Source organism: Schistocerca piceifrons, chromosome 7 (genome assembly GCF_021461385.2).
Source record: "Schistocerca piceifrons isolate TAMUIC-IGC-003096 chromosome 7, iqSchPice1.1, whole genome shotgun sequence".
In the NCBI taxonomy this organism is placed as follows: Eukaryota; Metazoa; Arthropoda; class Insecta; order Orthoptera; family Acrididae; genus Schistocerca; species Schistocerca piceifrons.
In genome coordinates this window covers 330814944-330827331 of record NC_060144.1, presented here as the reverse complement: position 1 = coordinate 330827331, position 12388 = coordinate 330814944, and the positions used below count along the sequence as shown (strand labels likewise).

The 12388-nt window shown below is 42.3% G+C and overlaps 1 protein-coding gene across 3 annotated transcripts in view; it reads right to left on the bottom strand.

Annotated features, from left to right (window-relative positions):
• The window catches only part of LOC124804639 (Hermansky-Pudlak syndrome 5 protein homolog), a 96806-nt gene that overhangs the window by 63860 nt on the left and 20558 nt on the right, over window positions 1-12388 (bottom strand). The window lies entirely within an intron of this gene.

Below are 12388 nucleotides of genomic sequence, written 5' to 3'. Positions count from 1 at the left end.
TTGACCATCTCCAAATCTAATGAAATTTGGTGTGAAGGTTCTACATGGACTTTGAGGGTTATATACCAAATTTCAGTCCAGCACCTTCAGTGGTTGAATTTTTAGGGGCTTTTAAAGAAAGGTTACTCATGTTCGCATCACATACGGAGGTGCAAATGTGCCCAGTTTGCCAGGCTTTTTTAAAAAGTTCTCGCAGGCATTTGGTCATTTGGTTTAGTATACATCAGATAATTTTTTATGCTGAACCACATCACAGCAAAAGTTAGGGATTTAGCCACACTTAAATATAGATACCAGCCCGTAAGAAGCTAAAAAAAATCGTCACACTATTCTGAGAGCCTAGGTTTGACCGACCACTTATACTTTTCATATGAACGAATCACACCAAAACTTCAGAGGGTTATTCCTTCCTATGATGTCTACATATGGATCAAATTTAATTAACATTGAGTGCCTAGATGAAAAGATATGCATCTGCAAAAGGTGCCCAGAATTTTCTATGTGCAAATTGTAGGGAATTTTTGGGAGGAAATATCTCAACTGTATCTGTTTTTTTTTTCCCCCACAGCTGGAAAAAGCATGCTTTAACCTTTCAAAGCTATATTGTCTAATTTCTGAGTCTTGCATATTGATGAGTAAGAATACCTATCAAAAGTAGGGAAAAATGGATTATCGATAAATACAAAAAAATTAATACAATTTCAAGTTGTACATCAAAAAATTTGTAATTGTACTATCTTCTAATAGTATAAGATTTTCCTGTGGTTTAGGGAATGTAACTCTGCTAATAAGAAGTGTTTTTACATTATTTTACAGCACGGAATATAAATATAATAAAACCTCAGAAAACACTCTTTAAGATTACAAAACCTAGAAGATCACAATGGAATGCTATGTTGCTTTAGAAAAATTTAACCCTATAACCCACGGAGGTGCATGACACTCAGTTTACATCAGCATTATAAAGAAGCAATAGTTACAATAAGGCTCTATCCTCACAACAGTGATATAATGCTGAATCACCACTTTCAATTTTTGCTTTCATTATTGGCAATTTTCACAGCATCACTCCTGTGGGGTGTAGTCTTTGGTGTAGACACTGTACAATCTTAGTGTTGAGTACCAAGTATTTGAATAATCGATAATCATTGTTTGTAGACAAAGTTAAGCACTAAAACAATGTATTTGATAGGCAAATTTGTTTATTTTATCTGCCAGAATCTGCTATGCTTCAAACCAGGATATTTATGAGCTTTCAAAACTGTTTGTTATAGGTTAATAAACTACTGTATAAAATGAACCAAGAGACCCTTGCCAACTGCTACTTTGGTGGATCAGATGGAGCTGATTGTCGTAAGTCATTACCACACTATTATGGCAAAAGTCAACTACAATCAGTTAGGAAATGTCAACAGTAGACAAGGAGCTTTTATGGCGACATAAATCTGACAATGCTTTCTATTCCCATGTTGGCCAGTGCCGGTACAGAAGGCCTGCAAGGAGAGGTTGGCTCCTCTTTGTAGTTTGTAGGCGCCAACAAGCTCATCTGCTACTCTGATGATAGTCTCACCATCAAATCATCTTGGAGGCAAGTAACTTAAAACCTGTGCGAGCACTGATCATGGCAAGGTCAAGAATGCCATAAAAGACATGCACAAGCCATTGGTGGGTGCCAGCTCGGGCACTATGGAGCCTAGTCATTCAGTCAACTATATCGCCTCCTCCCTTAGTTTCATTGTAAAACTTCAACTACGGTGTGTACGCGGACAAGGAAGAAAGTTTCAGATTTTACCTGAATTTCCCAGTTAACAATGCACTTTTTCCAAGGTGAAAAATATAATTTTTCCATGATAAGCGACAGTAAACTTTCCCTTGGAGCTGTAAAAATATCAACCCTTTGAATAGCAAAGATTTTGTACACCAGTGTGGAACTTCAGAAAACAAAAAAAACTCGGCAGAAAGAAAAAGTTTTGGAAAAACCTGTGATGTGCAGCAACATTTATGCTGCATATTTTCATATTATGATAAGGTGCATATTTTTGTATTCGTATTGCGAAAGCATAGATTTGCAACAGCACACTAGTTTTCGAAGCACTGAAATCAAGACTGACATGCACTTTTGTAAGCCAGTCATAGCTCATGTCACATGATCTTATCGGTCAATGACAGCAAATATTCAGAGCATACGACATGTAATGTAGTCAACCAATAGTAACATCACTGTTAAGTAGTGTGGACACACAAATAGGAAAAGTTAATAGTTTAAATTAATGCAAACAGCGTAGCTACAAGAGAAGCTAAACTATCATGTATAATATCTTTCTCGGATATGTTACACTTTAAGATACATCACACAAATGTGCTAGTAGATGACAATGTCTGGTCTTCTGGGTTTGAAATTCTTCAAAGTGGCTAGTCCTCAATGCATTAAATTTTAAATGAGAGCCAAACAATCTGCGATTTAAGAAATTCATTGCACATTTGCACATGTAATATAATTCATCTTGCATAAAAGGAAATTTACTTTGAAACTAATGTTTTTAAAAGCACCATTCACAATATTTTCCTACGGTCTGTTAGAAATTGTTTCATCAGTTGCCAGAGAGTACCAGAAAAAGAGGAGTTATTGCACATGGGCAGCTACAATTACGTAGGAAGTCCATATCTTCATAGATAAATAGTATTAATAGATCTTACATGATGTCATACAAGAAATAGGATACTCCAAGAGCATTGGAATTTCATACACCATACTAGGATGCATAATTAGGCTTGAAGTACACATGCATACGAGGGGCATTTGAAAAGTCTGTGCAAAAATATAAACTACTTACGAGTTTGTGGTAAACCTTTTTTATTTTTCGACATAGCCTCCTTTTGGACTTATACACTTTGTACAATGCTGTTCTAATTTGTTAATCCCTTCCGAAAAATAGGAATTGTCCATGTTCGCAAAATAGTTATTAGTTGCTGCAATCACCTCCTCGTTTGAATGAAATCTTTGTCAGCCATTTCTTCAAATTTGGGAACAAATAGTAGTTCAAGGGAGCCAAGTCTGGAAGTAGGGGGGGATGTAAAATGAGCTGGAATCCTATTTCCATTAATTTTGTTACCACAACTGCTGAGGTGTGTGCTGGTGCATTGTCGTGATGGAAAAGGACTTTTTTGCAGTCCAATCGCCAGCGTTTTTCTTGCAGCTCTGTTTTCAAACGGTCCAATAACAATGAATAATATGCACCTATAACAGTTTTACCCTTTTCCAGATAGTCGATGAGGATTATCCTTTATGAATCACAAAAGACAAGTCACCATAACCTTTCCGGCCGAAGGAACGGTCTTCGCCTTTTTTGGTGCCGATTCTCCCTTGGTAACCCATTGTTTCGACTGTTCTTTGGTCTCAGGAGTATACTAATGTATCCATGTTTCATCCACAGTGACAAAACAATGCTTCAAGTCCTGCGGATTCTTCCTGGAAAGCTGCAAACCGTCGTTGCAACACTTCACACGATTCCATTTTTGGTCAAGCGTGAGCAATTGCGGAACCCATCTTGTAGATAGCTTTCTCATGTCCAAATGTTTATGCAAAATATTATGTACTCATTCATTCGAGATGCCCACAACACTAGTAATCTCACGCACCCTAACTCTTCTGTCATCCATCACCGTATCATGGATTTTATCAATGATATCTGGAGACGTAAACTTCACAGGGTGTCCAGAACATTCAGCATCACTTGTGCCCATATGCCCACTCCGAAAATTTTGAAACCACTTATAAACTGTTCTAATCAAAGGTTCAGAGTCATGGTAATGTTTATCAAGCTTCTGTTTAGTCTCCTGAGGCGTTTTGCCTTTCATAAAGTAATCTTTAATCACCACACGAAATCCTTTTTTGTCCATTTTTTGACAATCACTCGATTCCTTGATTCACACAAATGCCAAACCCAAAGAAATACACCAATATGGCTGAAACTTGGTGTGCATTCATTCCAAAGATGCTACTAACTAAACACGACCTCAATACGCACTAGTGGTGCCATCTCTCGGACTTTGCACGGACTTTTCGAACGCCCCTCATATGTCCAGATTCCCAATGAAGTAGGTCCCAACCTGATCTTAAGATTTCAGTGCAGTTTTCAGGATGCAAATTTTCTTGGAATACCAATACTGTATTATCTCATGTCTGGTTCTTTATTATGGCATAATGACATAAGTGCCAGAAGATGAAAATGTGCACTTGAAATTCAGTGAATAGTTGAACCTAGACAACATTGTGGAACGAAACACTTGGTTTCTAACAAATTGACTGCCTCTGGGGAAAACATTAATGAAAGCCAAATTTATTTATCAAACTGACAAAAATAACTTCATTATTCTGCAAGGCGACTGACTGCCATAAACGTGGAAATAAAATAAAATCAGAAAACAAACAAATAACATATGACAGCCTTCTGTAATTATGTGAATGTATTTTAATTCACTCGATAGCTCCCAACAACAGAAATCCATTTTGTTTTCATTTGATGTGAGAAGTGTAAACAAAGAGGAAACATCAAAATCACTAAACGTAAGCATGGCTTATGTGGAGACTAACCTGCTCCGTACTAAAACCCAGGCCCCTAAGCGCATGCAGCAATCTGGCAACTTGGGTGTACCAGAAAATTTTTCCGGCTACCATTTGGCCGCTTGTCGCTACTGCTGATACAGCTAACAGCCACACTTCAAATAGCCAGAAGCGGGAGAAGGTACTATCCATACGCAACTACTGCGCATGTGCGTGAGCCCACAGGCAACTGGTCAAACGAACCTAAAGTAAACAGTTGTGATGTCATGCTTGTCGGCAGCAGTTTATTGTTATGAAGTATTCCACAGTCTTCGTCCTACAGCCTTTGACACATTTCGCCACTTACCAGCTCTTACCAGTCAAAATTACAAACATTTAACTGAATTTTAAAACAATGAAAAATTCCCAGAATTCTAAAAAATTTCCAGGGTTTTCCTAGTTTTCTCCAAGATGAAAAAATTCCTGGCTTTTTTCCACATGTCCCGGATTATATACACAATGTTCACAGTTTCTGAAAATTTCTTCTCAGTATTCTCATTGAAGTGACATCCAGCATGCATGTTACTCAGAATAAGAACATTTTTTTCTTCTTCTTTTTGTCTTAATATCCTGTAGGAAGATTGACACCAAATTTGTACAAGTTTGTTGCATACAATGCGTCATCTCCACTTCGCACCACAGGAGGGACCTCTTTCAGTGATCTCCGCATAGTACCAACTAAAATAGTTCATTTTTGTTTCAGCACATTTGCCAGATTAACAGAAGTGAAGAAATTGTCATTCGTGATGTTAAATAGTCACAGTTGAGGACTGCCTGTGCCAACTTCATAAAATGGTGACCAAGACCTTCGCTCAGACCAAGAGTTTCATGTTTGCCACAGTAAGGCAATCCGTTCAGGCAGCAGCACTTGTCAGCGTCACACAAAAGCCAGTATTTTATCCAACACTTATCTGGTTTCTTTGGCATATACTGTATGAATGGGCACCTGCAGTTGCAAGGATACAACACCCATCAGCAATCATGTTCTCACCTCGCTTGTAACAGGCAATGCAGTATATAGGTTCCATATTTCTGAAGGAAGGCAAAATTTATCAGTTTTCTTGTGTTGTCTCCTTGATGATATAAAATTAAGCCTAAGAAGACAGCATGTTGCCAGTCCGTAAGGAACGGAAAGCCACAGTTATACATAACATCGTCCGACCTCCAAATTGTTCTTATTTCAGGTTATTTTTTGTCCTAAACTGGCATAATACACTTCAACATCTCGTGAATCGCTTTGAGCCATGCTCAGAAACTATTTGAAGTCTGCAGACCAGTGTTACTGAAATCAAATTACGTTAAACTGCACATGGGTAAAAAAAACGGCCTACATGGTACATCAGGTATAATAGGTAAATTTCTCGTACTTCTAAGTAAGCTATAGGGATGAAATTTTGACGAGTTGTATAACTCCAGAAACGACTAAAAGTCACAGGAGCGTTTGGTCCTGCAATGATTATGAAGGGGGCAGGACCCTTCTGCGTCAAAAATGATTCATGTGGCACTCCTGATGTTAAATTCGACTTCTTATTGTATTTGCTAGTATGTTTCAAGTTCTCTTCTCAACACTTAATTGCACTACCACAGTAAAGAGAGAACATGGTGCTATTGCCACTTTCATGTCAGTCATGCAGTGAGCCAACTTTATTGTCACACCTTCCCACTATTCACGACATGTGCTATGGTGACAAGAATTGGTGAGGCACACACCTGCAGTAAATATATTTATTCTACACAAAAGAGTAAATGAACAACTGACATATGAAATGTTCACAATGACTAAGAACTTGCGATCATGACACTGATGGCCTCATGACCATGATAGCTCCACTCAAACACTGTCCTGAAGGGTACACACTTCTCAGTGACGTGGACCAGAACGAAGCAAACTTTCTTCGCCATTGCGAGGTGCTGTGTACTTCATGGACATGATAAAATGAAAGCAAAAACAAACAGAGAGCACCAAGCTAACTTCAATACATGCCAGCAGAGCACTCGCATTGAACTCGATTTGTGGTCCATCTGCACTGTACAGTGGCTCAGCTCACACTGCCTGTTACTTTCTGTTGACCTGCACCCTTGATATCACACCACTGTCAGAATTCTGGCTATTGGTAAGTGTGCATGCTGATGGATACCTGACACAGCTAACTTGTGCCAGCTGTGAGCAACTCTGGCCCGTTCACACATTTCTGCAACACGATTGCACATAGATCGCCCTTTGGAGAGCAGAGCTACGGAGCTGTAACAAGGCCCAAGCATCATCCAGCCTGCATATGGCTTGTAGACAGATGTTTGGGTTTCATGCAGATCATGGTGACATCATTGCAAGCACCATGACGGTGAGCCATCAGTGGTGACTGGACACGCGCACAGTAGGTGTGTCGTCCTGCAGCTGACTAGTGACAGTAGTGGCACACGGTGCTAGCCGCAAACTGCTTGTAGTAACATGTAGCTGACCTCACGGCTGTGAGTACAAAAGACCACCTAGAAAAGCACTGATGATAAATGATAACAAAATAAAGCATTCATGGGCTGCACTGTTCAGAGTTCACTGACACACACAGAGACAGAAGCATGGTGCGGGATTCAAAGCGGCCTCAATGCTTCACCGTGGTGGAACCACATAGTTTAAGCGAAGTGTCTATTCTCTTGCAACATTGATCTCATCATGACTTGAACTGCAAAGGACAAGCCCAGCAGCACAGAGTGCGGTGCCCAGAGCTTGATGGCAAAGAACATAAAAACCAGTGTGGAAGTTCATCCTGCCTAGACACCCGATACAGTGCTGACACAGGGAAGTGAACACGAGTCCAGGAGCTGCAATGGACAAGCAGCCAGTCATGTGGTAGTTGGTGTGTGGAGCTCCAGTGGAGGCGATGTGCTGATTATGTGACCTGCTGGAGACAAGGCACCTACATCAAATGGTGATCTACATCTACATCTACATTGATACTCCGCAAGCCACCCAACGGTGTGTGGCGGAGGGCACTTTACGTGCCACTGTCATTACCTCCCTTTCCTGTTCCAGTCGCGTATGGTTCGCGGGAAGAACGACTGTCTGAAAGCCTCCGTGCGCGCTCTAATCTCTCTAATTTTACATTCGTGATCTCCTCGGGAAGTATAAGTAGGGGGAAGCAATATATTCGATACCTCATCCAGAAACGCACCCTCTCGAAACCTGGCGAGCAAGCTACACCGCGATGCAGAGCGCCTCTCTTGCAGAGTCTGCCACTTGAGTTTATTAAACATCTCCGTAACGCTATCACGGTTACCAAATAACCCAGTGACGAAACGCGCCGCTCTTCTTTGGATCTTCTCTATCTCCTCCGTCAACCCGACCTGGTACGGATCCCACACTGATGAGCAATACTCAAGTATAGGTCGAACGAGTGTTTTGTAAGCCACCTCCTTTGTTGATGGACTACATTTTCTAAGCACTCTCCCAATGAATCTCAACCTGGTACCCGCCTTACCAACAATTAGTTTTATATGATCATTCCACTTCAAATCGTTCCGTACGCATACTCCCAGATATTTTACAGAAGTAACTGCTACCAGTGTTTGTTCCACTATCATATAATCATACAATAAAGGATCCTTCTTTCTATGTATTCAAAATACATTACATTTGTCTATGTTAAGGGTCAGTTGCCACTCCCTGCACCAAGTGCCTATCCGCTGCAGATCTTCCTGTATTTCGCTACAATTTTCTAATGCAGCAACTTCTCTGTATACTACAGCATCATCCGCGAAAAGCCGCATGGAACTTCCGACACTATCTACTAAGTCATTTATATATATTGTGAAAAGCAATGGTCCCATAACACTCCCCTGTGGCACGCCAGAGGTTACTTTAACGTCTGTAGACGTCTCTCCATTGATAACAACATGCTGTGTTCTGTTTGCTAAAAACTCTTCAATCCAGCCACACAGCTGGTCTGATATTCCGTAGGCTCTTACTTTGTTTATCAGGCGACAGTGCGGAACTGTATCGAACGCCTTCCGGAAGTCAAGAAAAATAGCATCTACCTGGGAGCCTGTATCTAATATTTTCTGGGTCTCATGAACAAATAAGGCGAGTTGGGTCTCACACGATCGCTGTTTCCGGAATCCATGTTGATTCCTACATAGTAGATTCTGGGTTTCCAGAAATGACATGATACGCGAGCAAAAAACATGTTCTAAAATTCTACAAGAGATCGACGTAAGAGATATAGGTCTATAGTTTTCCGCATCTGCTCGACGACCCTTCTTGAAGACTGGGACTATCTGTGCTCTTTTCCAATCATCTGGAACCCTCCGTTCCTCTAGAGACTTGCGGTACACGGCTGTTAGAAGGGGGGCTAGTTCTTTCGCGTACTCTGTGTAGAATCGAATTGGTATCCCGTCAGGTCCAGTGGACTTTCCTCTATTGAGTGATTCCAGTTGCTTTTCTATTCCTTGGACACTAATTTCGATGTCAGCCATTTTTTCGTTTGTGCGAGGATTTAGAGAAGGAACTGCAGTGCGGTCTTCCTCTGTGAAACAGCTTTGGAAAAAGGTGTTTAGTATTTCAGCTTTACGCGAGTCATCCTCTGTTTCAATGCCATCATCATCCCGTAGTGTCTGGATATGCTGTTTCGAGCCTCTTACTGATTTAACGTAAGACCAGAACTTCCTAGGATTTTCTGTCAAGTCGGTACATAGAATTTTACTTTCGAATTCAATGAACGCTTCACGCATAGCCCTCCTTACGCTAACTTTGACATCGTTTAGCTTCTGTTTGTCTGAGAGGTTTTGGCTGCGTTTAAACTTGGAGTGGAGCTCTCTTTGCTTTCGCAGTAGTTTCCTAACTTTGTTGTTGTACCACGGTGGGTTTTTCCCGTCCCTCACAGTTTTACTCGGCACGTACCTGTCTAAAACGCATTTTACGATTGCCTTGAACTTTTTCCATAAACACTCAACATTGTCAGTGTCGGAACAGAAATTTTCGTTTTGATCTGTTAGGTAGTCTGAAATCTGCCTTCTATTACTCTTGCTAAACAGATAAACCTTCCTCCCTTTTTTTATATTCCTATTAACTTCCATATTCAGGGATGCTGCAACGGCCTTATGATCACTGATTCCCTGCTCTGTACATACAGATTCGAAAAGTTCGGGTCTGTTTGTTATCAGTAGGTCCAATATGTTATCTCCACGAGTCGGTTCTCTGTTTAATTGCTCGAGGTAATTTTCGGATAGTGCACTCAGTATAATGTCACTCGATGCTCTGTCCCTACCACCCGTCCTAAACATCTGAGTGTCCCAGTCTATATCTGGTAAATTGAAATCTCCACCTAAGACTATAACATGCTGAGAAAATTTATGTGAAATGTATTCCAAATTTTCTCTCAGTTGTTCTGCCACTAATGCTGCTGAGTCGGGAGGTCGGTAAAAGGAGCCAATTATTAACCTAGTTCGGTTGTTTAGTGTAACCTCCACCCATAATAATTCACAGGAACTATCCACTTCTACTTCACTACAGGATAAACTACTACTAACAGCGATGAACACTCCACCACCGGTTGCATGCAATCTATCCTTTCTAAACACCGTCTGTACCTTTGTAAAAATTTCGGCAGAATTTATCTCTGGCTTAAGCCAGCTTTCTGTACCTATAACGATTTCAGCTTCGGTGCTTTCTATCAGCGCTTGAAGTTCCGGTACTTTACCAACGCAGCTTCGACAGTTGACAATTAGAATACCGATTGCTGTTTGTTCCCCGCATGTCCTGACTTTGCCCCGCACCCGTTGAGGCTGTTGCCCTTTCTGTACTTGCCCAAGGCCATCTAACCTAAAAAACCGCCCAGCCCACGCCACACAACCCCTGCTACCCGTGTAGCCGCTTGTTGCGTGTAGTGGACTCCTGACCTATCCAGCGGAACCCGAAACCCCACCACCCTATGGCGCAAGTCGAGGAATCTGCAGCCCACACGGTCGCAGAACCGTCTCAGCCTCTGATTCAGACCCTCCACTCGGCTCTGTACCAAAGGTCCGCAGTCAGTCCTGTCGACGATGCTGCAGATGGTGAGCTCTGCTTTCATCCCGGTAGCGAGACTAGCAGTCTTCACCAAATCAGATAGCCGCCGGAAGCCAGAGAGGATTTCCTCCGATCCATAGCGACACACATCATTGGTGCCGACATGAGCGACCACCTGCAGATGGGTGCACCCTGTACCCTTCATGGCATCCGGAAGGACCCTTTCCACATCTGGAATGACTCCCCCCGGTATGCACACGGAGTGCACATTGGTTTTCTTCCCCTCTCTTGCTGCCATTTCCCTAAGGGGCCCCATTACGCGCCTGACGTTGGAGCTCCCAACTACCAGTAAGCCCACCCTCTGCGACTGCCCGGATCTTGCAGACTGAGGGGCAACCTCTGGAACAGGACAAGCAGCCATGTCAGGCCGAAGATCAGTATCAGCCTGAGACAGAGCCTGAAACCGGTTCGTCAGACAAACTGGAGAGGCTTTCCGTTCAGCCCTCCGGAATGTCTTTCGCCCCCTGCCACACCTTGAAACGACCTCCCACTCTACCACAGGTGAGGGATCAGCCTCAATGCGGGCAGTATCCCGGGCAACCACAGTCGTAGTCCGATCAGGGGATGCGTGGGACGAGCTGGCCGTCCCCGACAAACCCCCATCCCGACCCCCACAGTGATGCCCATTGGCAACAGCCTCAAGCTGTGTGACCGAAGCCAACACTGCCTGAAGCTGGGAGCGAAGGGATGCCAACTCAGCCTGCATCCGAACACAGCAGTTGCAGTCCCTATCCATACTAAGAACTGTTTTGCTAAGAACGTGTGAACTAATCTACAGAGAGCGCAAACAAATCGACAAAATTTAAACGGTTATTAAAATACAAGATTGCCTAGTAAATGCAGTAATGCTGCTACTTGCGCACTGCTGACACTGCTCGGCGGCGGAAGGAGACTAAGCGAAATTACACTATTCAGGTACTAAAACACGATGCTACACTCTCAAATACTATAATACGCCCGAAATTTATGACTTAAACAATGCAAGTACCAAAAACACGCAAAGAAATTAAGAATTAAACTATGTAACAAATGAGTGAGCTAGGAGTATACGACTTGCTGCTCAGCTGCTTATCCAACGGCGGCAGGGAGCACACTGACTGCGGCCAACCGACACTGGCCGTTCAAAACAAAACAGTAGACAAACGACTACGTGAATTTACACTATTCAGGTACTAAAACGCGATGCTACAACTCTCAAATACTATAATACGCCCGAAATTTATGAATTACACAATGCAAGTACCAAAAACACGCAAAGAAATTAAGAATTAAACTATGTAACAAATGAGTGAGCTAGGAGTATACGACTTGCTGCTCAGCTGCTTATCCAACGGCGGCAGATGCCAGGTTGTAACCCATTAAATACCTGGATTACAGGCAGGCTGTGCCGCATGGTGGGATGTTGTTATGATGTAGCTTGACTGTTTGAAGCAGACAACAGAATGAAAGCAAAAACTTTGGGAAGTGAAGTATGGAACTTATGGGCACCACTGCTTACACGCAAGTCATGCAGTGAGTTTGCTCTAATGTTGCACCCACGCACTATGTTTAGGACACAGGTTATAGTGATGGGACTTGATAAAGTACATATTTGCTGATGCAAGCAGAAAATAACACAGATCATCAAACCAACTTCCATACACATCGATGCAGAGCTCGCATTGGGCTCGACACACTTAGTCTGCAGATTGTGGAGGGAAAAAAATGCATCTGCATGCTGCTTT